Here is an 11,191-nt window from a genome sequence, read left to right as displayed (position 1 = left end):
AATAACCCTTACCTTCCATCTTGGAATCAATATTGCATATTGGTTGTAAGGCAGAAGAGTGGTAAGGGCTAGGCAACGGGGGTTAAGTGACTCTCCCAGAGTCATATAGGTAGGAAGTATCTGAGGTCAGATTTGAACCTAGGACCTCCCGTCTCTAGGCCTAGCTCTCAATCCACTGAGCTACCCAGCTGCTCCCTCCATGTGTTCTTTAAACATTTTCAATCAACCAAATAAAAAAAAAATCAAGCACCTTCTATATGCCCAGCATTGTGCTAAGTGATGAATATATATATATATATATATATATATATATATATATATATGATAGGCCTTTCCTTTATGGAACTTACAGACTAATAGGCAAAGACAATAAATATCCAAAAGAAACTGAAAAGCAGTGTAGGGTGGAGTAGAAAAGGGGTCAGGAGAGGAGGAGAAGGTAATGCTTGAGGAGTAGAGAAGTCAGTCAGAGAAGTTCTAAACTAGTGTATCCATTTAATATAGGAGATGTTCTGAGAGGAGCCCTTTCCTTAAATTGATTTTTGGAATTAATGGTCCTGGTTTTCAATTAGAAAGGCAGATGTTAGTAATGAATAGGAGGATCAAGGCTCAGATTTTACTAGCTAATAAGTTTATTCGAATAATGAGGCATGTTGGTGCCCCATTACTGCTGCACAGTGTAAAACTTAGTCTGAGTCCCAAAGGAGTCCAGATATAGGAAAATGCTAGAAGTCTTTTAGGTTTCTTGATATTATATAGGTACCATTATGGCATGTAGGTTAATATCTAATATTAGTGCATCTAATATCCTTTATTTTCACTATATGTCTGGTCCACCTACTTTTTGTTCATACTTCCCCCACTGTCACTGCATTAGTTTATTTTAAAAATATATTTCTATTTATTTTAATTATTTTCAAATTACATTTTGAAAAAAATTAAAAATAATTTTAAAACATTTTGAATTTCAAATACTCTTCCTCCCATACCTCTGCCACTCACTCCTTGAGAAGACAAACAATATATGTTTGAAGTCATGTAAAATAATTTCAATATTACCCATGTTGCAAAAGAAAACACATATTAAACATAAAACCCAAGAAAAATAAAGAAGGTAAAAAATATGCTTCATCTTGCACTTAGAGCTCATCAGTTCTCTTTCTGGAGGAATATAGCATTTTTCATCATGGGTCCTTTGGAAATATGTTGGATCATTTTCTTAATTAAAGAAACCAAGTCTTTCACAAGTAAAAATCATTATAATATTGCTACTACTCTGTACAGTATTCTCCTAATTCTGATCCTGCAGTCTGTATCAGTTCACATGAGACTTCCCAGGGCTTCTGAAATCAGTCTGCTTGTCATATCTTATAGCACAGTAGTATACCATCAAAATCATATACCAGAAATTGTTCAGCCATTCCCCAAATGATGGGTATCCTTTCAGTTTCCAATTTTTTGCCACCACCACAAGAGCTGAAATTAATCTCATACAAATGGGTCCTTTTCTCTTCTCTTTGATATTTTTTCTGGAAATAGGTCTAGTGGTAGTATTGCTTCATCAAAGAGTATGTTCAGTTTTATAGCCCTTTGGATATAATTCCAAATTGCTCTATAGAATGGATGAACTAATTCAGAGTGATTATTGATAACTTTGGTTTCCTCATCTGAAAATTGCCTGTTCATATTCTGTGACCATTAATCAGTTTAGGGAATGGCTTGTATTTTTAAATTTTGGCTCAGGTCCATATGTATTTGAGAAGTCAGAGAAACTTACTATAACATTCTTGCCTAGTTTTCTGTTTTCTTTATAATTCTGACTACATTAATATTGTTTGTGCAAAACCTTTTAAATTTCATGCAATCAAAGTTATTCACTTTATTTCCCATGTATTTATGTTCTTCTCTATTTTACCTGGTATATGGTGTGTGTGGGGTGTTGGTTTATGCCTACTTTCTTCCAAATTACTTCCTGGTTTTACTAGCAATTTTTGTCAAATGGTGAATTCTTGCCCCAAAAGCTTGAATCTTCTGGTGCATCAAACACTAGATTACTATGGTCATTTTTGCTAATCTATTGATGATCACCACTTTGTAATATAGTTTGAAATCTGGTATTGCTAGGCTGCCTTCCTTCTTGATTCCCTTGATATTCCCCACCTTTTGTTCTTCCAGATGAATTGTTACGATTTTTTTTCTAGCTCTGTGTCATAATTCTTTGGTAGTTTGATTGGTATGAACCCAAATTAATTAATGTAGAATGGTCATTTTTATTATATTGATTCTTTCTACCCATGGGCATAATTTCTCCAATTATTTAGATCTATACTTGTGTGAAAAACGTTTTGTAATTGCATTCATAGATTCTGGGTTTTTCTTGGCAGTTAGATTCTGGTATTTCTTATTGTTTACAATTATTTTAAATGGAGTATCTCTCTTCTTGCTAGGTTTTGTTGGTAGTATAAAGAAATGCTGGTGCTGTAAATGGGTTTGTTTTATATACTGCAACTTTGCTAAAGTTGTTAATTGTTTGAACTAGTTTTTCAATTTATTCTCTAGAGTTCTTTAAGTATACTCATATTATCTGAGAAGAGTGGCAGTTTTGTTTCCCCATTGCCTATTTTTATTCCTTTAGTTTTTTCTCTTATTGCCATAGTTAGCATTTTTAATACAATGTTGAATAGTAGAGGGGCATCTAGGTGGTACAGTAGATAGAATGCTATGCCAATATAATAAAAATGAAAAACCACTCCTGAATCTTTGCCAAAAAAAACCCATTTGGGGTCATGAGGAATCAGACATGACTGAAATGCCTGAAGATCAACAACAAATAGGGAGCAGCTAGAGTGCCAGACCTGGAATTGGGAGGACCTGGATTTAAATTTGGCCTCACACATTTTGTAGCTATGTGATCCAAGACAAGTCACTTAACCCCAATTTCCTAATCCTTACTGCTCTTCTGCGTTAAAATCCAAAAATAATAAATTGAATAATAGTGTTGATAAGGGACAATCTTGCTTTACCCCGCTGATCTTTTGGGGAAGGCTTATCGTTTAACTTTATTACAAATACTTCTTACTTTTGGTTTTAGATCAATACTAGTTATAATGTTAAGAAAAGCTACATTTATTACTTTATTTTCTAGTATTTTTAATAGAAATGGATGTATTTTGTCAATAGTTTTTTTTCTGCATCTATTGAGATAATCATATAATTTTTGTTGATTTTGTTATTAATATGGTCAGTTATACTCATGTTTTTTCTAATATTAAACCAGTCCTGTATTGCTGGTGTAAATTCCCACATGGTCATAGTAGTGTATCATCTTTGTGATATATTGCAGTAATCTCCTTGCACTACTTAAATTTTTTTTAATTGAAATTCATTAAGGAAAATTGGTCTAGAGTTTTCCTTCTCTGTTTTGCTCTCCCGGGTTTAGGTATTATAGCCACATTTGTGTCATGACAGGAATTTGGTAGGACTCCTTCTTTACTTATTTCTTGAAAGAGTTTACATAGTATTGTAATTAATTGTTTTTTTAATGTTTGGCATAATTCTCTTGTAAATCCATTTGGTCCTGGGAATTCTTTTTAGGGAGCTTATTGATGGTGTTCTTGGTTTCTTTTTCTAAGTTAGGGTTATTTAAATATTATGTTTCCCCTTCTATTAATCTGAGCAATTTATATTTGCATAACCATTCATCTAGTTCACTTAGATTTTCATGTTCACTGTCATATAATTGAGGAACATAACTTTTAGTAGTTGCTTTAACTTCATCTTCACTGGTGGTATTTTCATTCTTTCCCTTTTGGCAATTTTGTTTTCTTTTTTTTTTTTAATCAAGTTAACTATTGTTTTATCTTTTCCATAAAAGTAGCTTCAAGTTTTATTTGTTAGTTTAATGTTTTTTTTTTAATTTTCAATTTTGTTATTCTCTCTTTTGATTTTCAGTATTTCCATTTTGGTGTTTAATCAGGGATTTTAAATTTATTCTTTTTCTAGATTGTTTAGTTGCATGTACAATTCATTAATCTACTTTTTATTTTATTAATGTATGTATTGAGAATCATAAATTTTCCCCTAAAGTACTTTGGCTGCATTCTGCAAATTTTGGTACGTTTTCCCAGTTTTCTTTCTATTTAATGAATTATTGATAATGAATGATGACTTATTCTTTGACCCACTCTTTCTTTAGGATTACATTATTTAATTGCCAATTAATTTTCATCTATGCTTCCTTGATCCTTTATTGAATATAATTTCATTGCACTATTGTCTGAAAAGGGTGCATTTAATATTTCTGCTTTTCTGCATTTAGTTGTGAGGTTTTATGCCCTAATATATGCTCAGTTTTTGTGAAAGTGCTATGTATAGCTAAAAACAAAAAGTTATACTCCTTTATATTTCCAGTTTTCTCCAGGTTTATCATATCTAATTTTTCTAAAATTCTATTTTTTTCTTAACTTCATGCTTATTTATGCGGTTAGATTTGTATGTTTTTAAGAGGGGAAAGTTTAGGTCTTCACTAGTTTTACTGTCTATTTCTTCCTGTAACTCTTTTAATTTTTCCTTTAAGAATTTGAAACTATACCACTTGATACATACATGTTTATTACTTCATTGTCTAACATACCTTTTAGTAAGATGTAATTTCCTTGCTTATCCCTTTTAATTATGTCTATTTTTTGTTTTTGCTTTCTCTAAATGATTATGATTGCTACCCCTTCCTTTTTTTCAATTCTGCTACAGCACAGATCTTGCTCCAGTCACTTATTTTAACTGTGTATTTGTCTCTGTGTTTCAAGTGAGTTTCTTGTAATCAATATACTATTGGATTCAGGTTTCTAATCCATTTGCTATCAGCTTCCATTTTGTGGGTGAACTCATCTCTTTCAAATTCACAGTTATTATTACTAATTCTGCATTTTCCTCCATCCTGTTTATCCTTCTCTCTCCCTTTATTTCCTCCCTCTTCTAAAGCCTGTTTTAGTCCTGATTATTACTTTTCTTTATCTACTCTTTCTTTATCACCCCTACTTTCCCTGCCCCTTCTACTTCTCAATGGGGTAAGATAGATTTCTATACCTAACTCAATGTGTAATATCTATTTCCTTCTTTGAATGTCCTTCTTGAATTCAGATGATAGTGAGATTTAAGCCTTGTTTTGGGATACGTTTTTGTTTTGGGATAGCTATCAAGTGGGGATCAGTGGATTCATTCAGTTTCTATTTTAACTTTGGTTCTTGTATATTGGGTCAATTTTCCTTGATAATTTCTTAAAGTACAATGTCTAGACTATTTGATCATGGATTTCAGGTAGTATAATTATGCTTAAATAATCTCTCTTTGATTTACTTTATAGGCTATTTGTTTCTCCACTGAGATGTTTTACTTTTTCTTTTTTTCCACACTTTTTGACTTTTTAAAAATTGTTTCTTGATATCTCATGGAGTCATTAACTTCCACTTGACCCAATCTAATTTTTAAGGAATTTTCTTCACTGAGTTTTTTTTCTTTTTACTTTTTGTACTTGGCTAATTCTACTTTTTAATGAGTTAATTTTCTCCAGTCAAGTTTTGCACCTCCTTTTCCATTTGACTAATTCTGTTTTTTTTTAAACCCTTACCTTCCTTCTTGGAGTTAATACTATGTATTGGCTCCAAGGCAGAAGAGTGGTAAGGGCTAGGCAATGGGGGTCAAGTGACTTGCCCAAGGTCACACAGCTGGGAAGTGTCTGAGGCCAGATTTTAACCGAGGACCTCCAGTCTCTAGGACTGACTCTCAATCCACTGAGCTACCCAGCTGCCCCCAATTCTGTTTTTTAAGATATTATTTGCTTTAATATTTTATGCCTCTTTTACCAATATGTTGTCTTTTCATAAATTCTCTTTTTTACTATTATTTAGTTACCCAGTTTTTCCTCTAACACTTTTATTTTTATTTTCAGAACTAATTTTTAACTCTTTCAGGAATTATTGTTGGCCTTATATACAATTTGCATTTCTTCTTTAAGGCTTTGCTTGTAGCTATTTTGAAATTTTTGGAAGTTTGTGTCTTTATCTTCTCTGGCACTATAGTAGATTTTTATACAGACAGTTCTCATTTTCTATAAATTAGCATTAAAATTCTCTACCCCCAAGGGTGGGTGACAGGAACTCCTCTTCCGTCTATTTGTTGGGGGGCCCCAGGCACTGAAGCCATTTGGGCTTTAGTATATAAAGCTGTAGAGTTCCCAAGGAATAGGGAAATCTGCAAAACAGTCCACTTAAAATAAACAATAACCAGTGGAAATCAGATTCCATTTCTGGTGTTTGCTCATTTTCCCAACCTATTACTGGACTTTGACCTTTATGTTGAAGTTGAACCCTGTTCCTGTTGGGGGAAATGGAGGAGGCATATGGAGGGGAGTAGGAGCAGTCTCTAATGCTTTAGGATTTTTTTTTTTTTGGTACTACTGTTTTCAGAGCTTGTTCTGAGATCTGGACGCTTTTGGTATTCCTGAGATGATGTGATCTAGGGAGAGGTATTGTTACTGCTCTCTTGGTCCTTACTCAGGAAGGGTCCCTGCTCCCTCATGACCAGTAATGATACTTTTCCCTTGAGACAAAAAGTGATACTGATCCTCAAGGCCTCTGTTCCCTCAGGACAGAAGGGGTATTGTTCCTGAGAGCCCTTGTAAATTGCAGTGACAAAGCTCCTCAAAGCTCCTCAAAGCCCTTGACTCTGGAAATGATACTGCTTCTCCAGGGACTTCAGTTACCTTTGCTTCCTTGGGACCAGAAGAGACACTGTACCTAAGTGTCCTTGTTCCTTTGGGACCGGAAGTAATACTGTTCCTCAGGGCCTGTTCCTTTAGGGCCGGAAGTGATACTATTCCTCAGAGTCCTTGTTCCTTTGCTACCAGAAGTGATACTGTTCCTCAGAGCCTGTTTCTTTAGAACCAGAATACTCTTCAGAGGACCCCTGTTTCCTTGGAACTGAAGGTGATACTGTTCCTCAGGGCCCTTTTTCCCTTGGCAGTGGAAGTGATATTAGTCCCTAGAGGGCCCTTGTTCTTTTAGGATCAGAAATGAAACTGCTCCTCAGGGGGCCCCTGTACCCTGGGGACCATAAGTGATACTGTTCCTCAGGGCGTCCCTGTTCCTTTAGGACCAGAAGTGATACTTCTTCTCAGGGGTCTCCTATATCCCTGGAACCAGAAGTGATACTGTTCCTCCCCTGGGCCTTTATTCCCTTGGGACCGGATGTGATACTTCTCCTCAGGGGTCCTGCTACCTCTTGACTGAAACTGCTTTTCTTTGTCCTTCAACTGTGATCAGGAAGCGAGTATAGGCAACAAGAATTGCCAAAGAACATCTGGTCCTGTCTCCAGTTCTCTTTCTGACCAGTCACCAGGTCCCTTCTTAAGAGCTCCTGAAGAAGCTGCTGCTTCTGTTGCCAATACCTGGTCCTACCACTAGTGCTGAATTCCTGTGAGTTCTGGGCTGGCTCTCAATCCCTGTATCAAAGATTTCTCCTTCTGACTTCCTAAGCCATCTTGGATTGGAAGAATATCTTTCCTTGTTATTTGTTGACTATGCCTCTTCAGAATTCAATCTGAGGCTTTATTTTAAAGTTGTTTGGATGGTTAAGTTAGGAGAGCTTCACTAAGTGCTTTCACTAGTCTACCATCTTAGCTCTGCCCCCAGAAATTACCTCTGGTTCTACATTCCTTGATAATATCTCATTACCTATTTTCTTAGATAATTATTGCTATCTTCCAATATGCTTATACCTGTCTCTATATCCGCTTTGTCCTTAAATTGACATACAACTCAATACTACTAAAATTTTGACATGCCAAGCTTTTCAGTTTTATAGCATCATGTGAAGAATATTGGTAGTAGCAAAGATGTTACTTTGTTTTTAGGAGACTGAAGATGTTCAAAACACTTTATAATTTCTGAAATACTATGTAGCTTGCTTTCTTCTTCCTAGTCAATTCTCAGCCCAGCTAATTATCATCTGCAATATCTGTCTAAGGTATATATCCTGATGGACCCTTTCTGTGGGTTGTCTACCTAACTGCCTATTTGGACAGTAAATATTCTTCACTTATTTACTGTTTTTGGTGTGGATAGTTTGTCTTAATGCTTCTAAGTGATCATGAATTTCATGTAGAAAGCTCTGCAGGATTCTGGGGCTTGATAATAGTCAGTACAATGACATGTACTGACAAAAACATTTGGAGAACCTAACTTCTTTTTTTTGAACTCTGTACTGGATATCCTCCAAAGAAGTGGCAAATACTTTTTTTAAAAGATATTTTATCCCTGTTTCATATTTCACTTGATATTTACATATTTTTAAAACTATATTATCTGTTGGTACATTTTTAAAGAATTTTCCAAGATTTAATATATGCATAGGTCCTTGATGTAGAGATGGAGGATAGGGGAATGTTTAAGACAACATTACAAAATTATTATGGTTTGTCTTTTTCTGTAAGTTTATATCTTAACCATGAATAAAGCAATTTTTCTTAATGTTCTAAAATTTTTTCTCTAGCTTGTTTCTTACAGTTTTAGGAAATCCAGATGTGTATAGTCTGTTTTTTTTTTTATTATGCCTTCAATGATTTAATCTTCATTGATAGGATAATCATCCCTAATAGTAAGCTGATCTTTCTGCATTCATATTGTCTTATCTACATCAAGTTGTATAACTGAAGGAATTTTAAGTGCTTGTCAAGTTGGATTTATATTTGGCATGGGACTTCAAATTGGTCATGTACAATAAACAGCTGATAGAATTCATCCTCATGTTTAGTTGAGTTGTTACTATTAATATTGAAAACATATAATCAATGAATTTTCCCTGAGTTTTAGTAAAAAACTGTTTTGAGCTGTTATACATTAAGCAGCTCTTCAGAATCATCTTTCCTTTCAATATAATATCCTCCACTTTCTTTGCCTTGCTTCAGAGTGAACCTTCAAAACTCCCAGTAACTTTGAACCTAAAGAATACTATCTTGCCCATATCACAGCCTTAAAAAAACATACCTATTTTTAAAAATTCTTAAGTGGCCACATCCCAGAATCCTCCCAGTTTTCTCATGCCTTCCAACTGATTATATAATGTGAACATTGAAGGAAAGAGTACATGAACTCAAGAGTTCCATTATTTCTCTTTTATTTCCTTTTACCTTGGCCAATTATATTGGACTCTTCTTGTCTCTTGAGCTACTTTATCTTAGCGTCTTCTCCTCCCTGAGGATATTTTCCTCAGCACATATGGAAATAAACCAGTGATTAGACTAATTCTTTGGACACTGAATGCTATGGTTCACTATAATTTCAGTTTAGTCTAAAGTTAACTTAAAACTCAGGTTTCTTATTTTTATTCTCATTGAAAAAAACACATTGTTTCCAATTGCTAATAAACTGATTTCTTCAGACTTAGTTATTGTTACATTCTAAAGTGGCTATGTACCTTTGACTTCAAAAACTTAAAAAAAAATTGAATCCATTGAGTCAGAAAGTCATAAAAATCCATCCTGGTTAGATTTTCTCTTTGCAAGCTAATAGCAGGTGGATCATTTAGCCATTCACTAGCATTGACAGGTGGCTAAACACAGCTGTGGCTCTGATGCTACCATTACAATCCTCTATTCCCCAAAGGAAACATAAATTAACTAGAGATAAGCTATTTTACTTAGTGGTTTCTCTTAAAAAAAACAGGTGCAATCATAGTATAGTACTTAAACAATATAATGGGGAAAAACTTAACTGGAGAGAAAAAAATTAGGCTGGTAGAAGTTGGAAAGGGAGGAAATAAAAATATTTTTACAGCAAAGAAAATACTAAATAGATTTGTGAATGATCCTGACAAGTGATTTTATAGCCAAAAACAAACAAACAAATCTCCTTGGAGCTAGGTTATAAGAATGAAAATGAATGAAAATGAGAGATTCATGATGATTTTAGCTTGTAAGTTTAAGAAGTTCCTGAATGCAGTGTCTCAAGAAATGAATTATTTATGACTTGGCAAATGGATGGAACAACTGAGGTCACTGAGTTACAGTCATGGTGAAATCTTAGGTTTACTTCATTGCAATAAGTTTTGTGGTAATCTCAAAAATTTATGTATCTTTCAATCTTGGTATTTATAAATGACTTATCTTTCCAGCTAAACATTGCTAAAACATTATGGCATATAAACAATCAGCACAAAATTCCATGAAGATCCTGTTTCTGTTAAGAGTACTGCATCTTGCCATCAACCTCTCCTTCTTCTAAGGTTCTCCTGGTGTTCAGCCTCCCAGCAGACCTAAACAATGTCATCTGGTGATATCAGGAGGCCTGAAAGCATAGGTGTGGGAGTAGTTAAAGGGAGGAAAGAGGAAGGAAGTAGAGAGAAAGGAATGTAGAAAGAACGAAGTGATAGAATGCCACCAGCAGTCTCCTTGCTTACCAAAGTTTGTCCACTCCTAAGCAGTGAAATGGAGTTGTTCTTTGTACATGGTTTATGTTTTGAAAGATAATTTTCAGAAGATGGTCAGTCTTTGGCTAAATTTTGGGCTCAGGGAATTGAATTGGCTTAGACATTGTAGATTGGAAAAGACTTTAGAGTGTCTGCTAATCTAATGAGTTTTACAGAGGAGTAACCTCTTCAAAGTTACAGAGGTATAGAGTGGCCAAGCCATTTACCCTATATTTGATAAAGATGATGGGATTAGTAGAGGGCAACAAATAAATGATTAGGAGGACTAAAGCTGGCAAAGGAACTATGGCACTAAGAATAGTACCTGTTTCCTCACCAGTGGCACTGAATATATATAAAAAAACAACAAGGGAGCATGAATGTCCCCATTCTACTTTGCTTCTCAATTTAACCATATTTTAGAGGAATGAACTAGGTGCAGGTGTTAGAAGTTTCAGTAAGGCAGATATAGACTTCATGTAACAAAAATCTTCCTTACCATTAGAGCTATATCAAACTAGAACAAATTGTTTTTGGCAAGAATTCCCCAATGCTAGTGGCCATTAAGCAAAAGCTAGATCAAAACTTGTGAGTTATGTTGCAGAGGGCGTTCCTGTTTAGGCCATTTTGAATGAGGTTGCCTTTGTGGTCCTTACAAACTTTGAGATTCTGTTATCATGTTACTCATTCTCAATTTGAAAGAAAACATGAGAAGGTTCAGAGGAAGCTA

The 11,191-nt window shown here is 34.6% G+C and overlaps 1 protein-coding gene across 2 annotated transcripts in view; it reads left to right on the top strand.

Moving 5' to 3' along the window:
• Nucleotides 1-11,191, top strand: part of CERS3 (ceramide synthase 3) — a 114,412-nt gene that overhangs the window by 11,650 nt on the left and 91,571 nt on the right. The window contains exon 1 of one of the 2 annotated variants that reach the window (XM_056807444.1): nucleotides 6,959-6,983. The exons of the other annotated variant lie outside the window; for it this stretch is intronic. The gene's annotated coding sequence lies outside the window, so the exon portion shown is untranslated. Of the gene's footprint in view, nucleotides 1-6,958; nucleotides 6,984-11,191 lie in introns of those variants that run through there. 2 annotated transcript variants of the gene reach the window in all.

The sequence above is a fragment of the Monodelphis domestica genome, chromosome 1 (assembly GCF_027887165.1).
Source record: "Monodelphis domestica isolate mMonDom1 chromosome 1, mMonDom1.pri, whole genome shotgun sequence".
NCBI classification, from domain to species: domain Eukaryota; kingdom Metazoa; phylum Chordata; class Mammalia; order Didelphimorphia; family Didelphidae; genus Monodelphis; species Monodelphis domestica.
The sequence above is the reverse complement of the archived record's forward strand: the minus strand, read 5'-3'. Positions and strand labels throughout refer to the sequence as shown.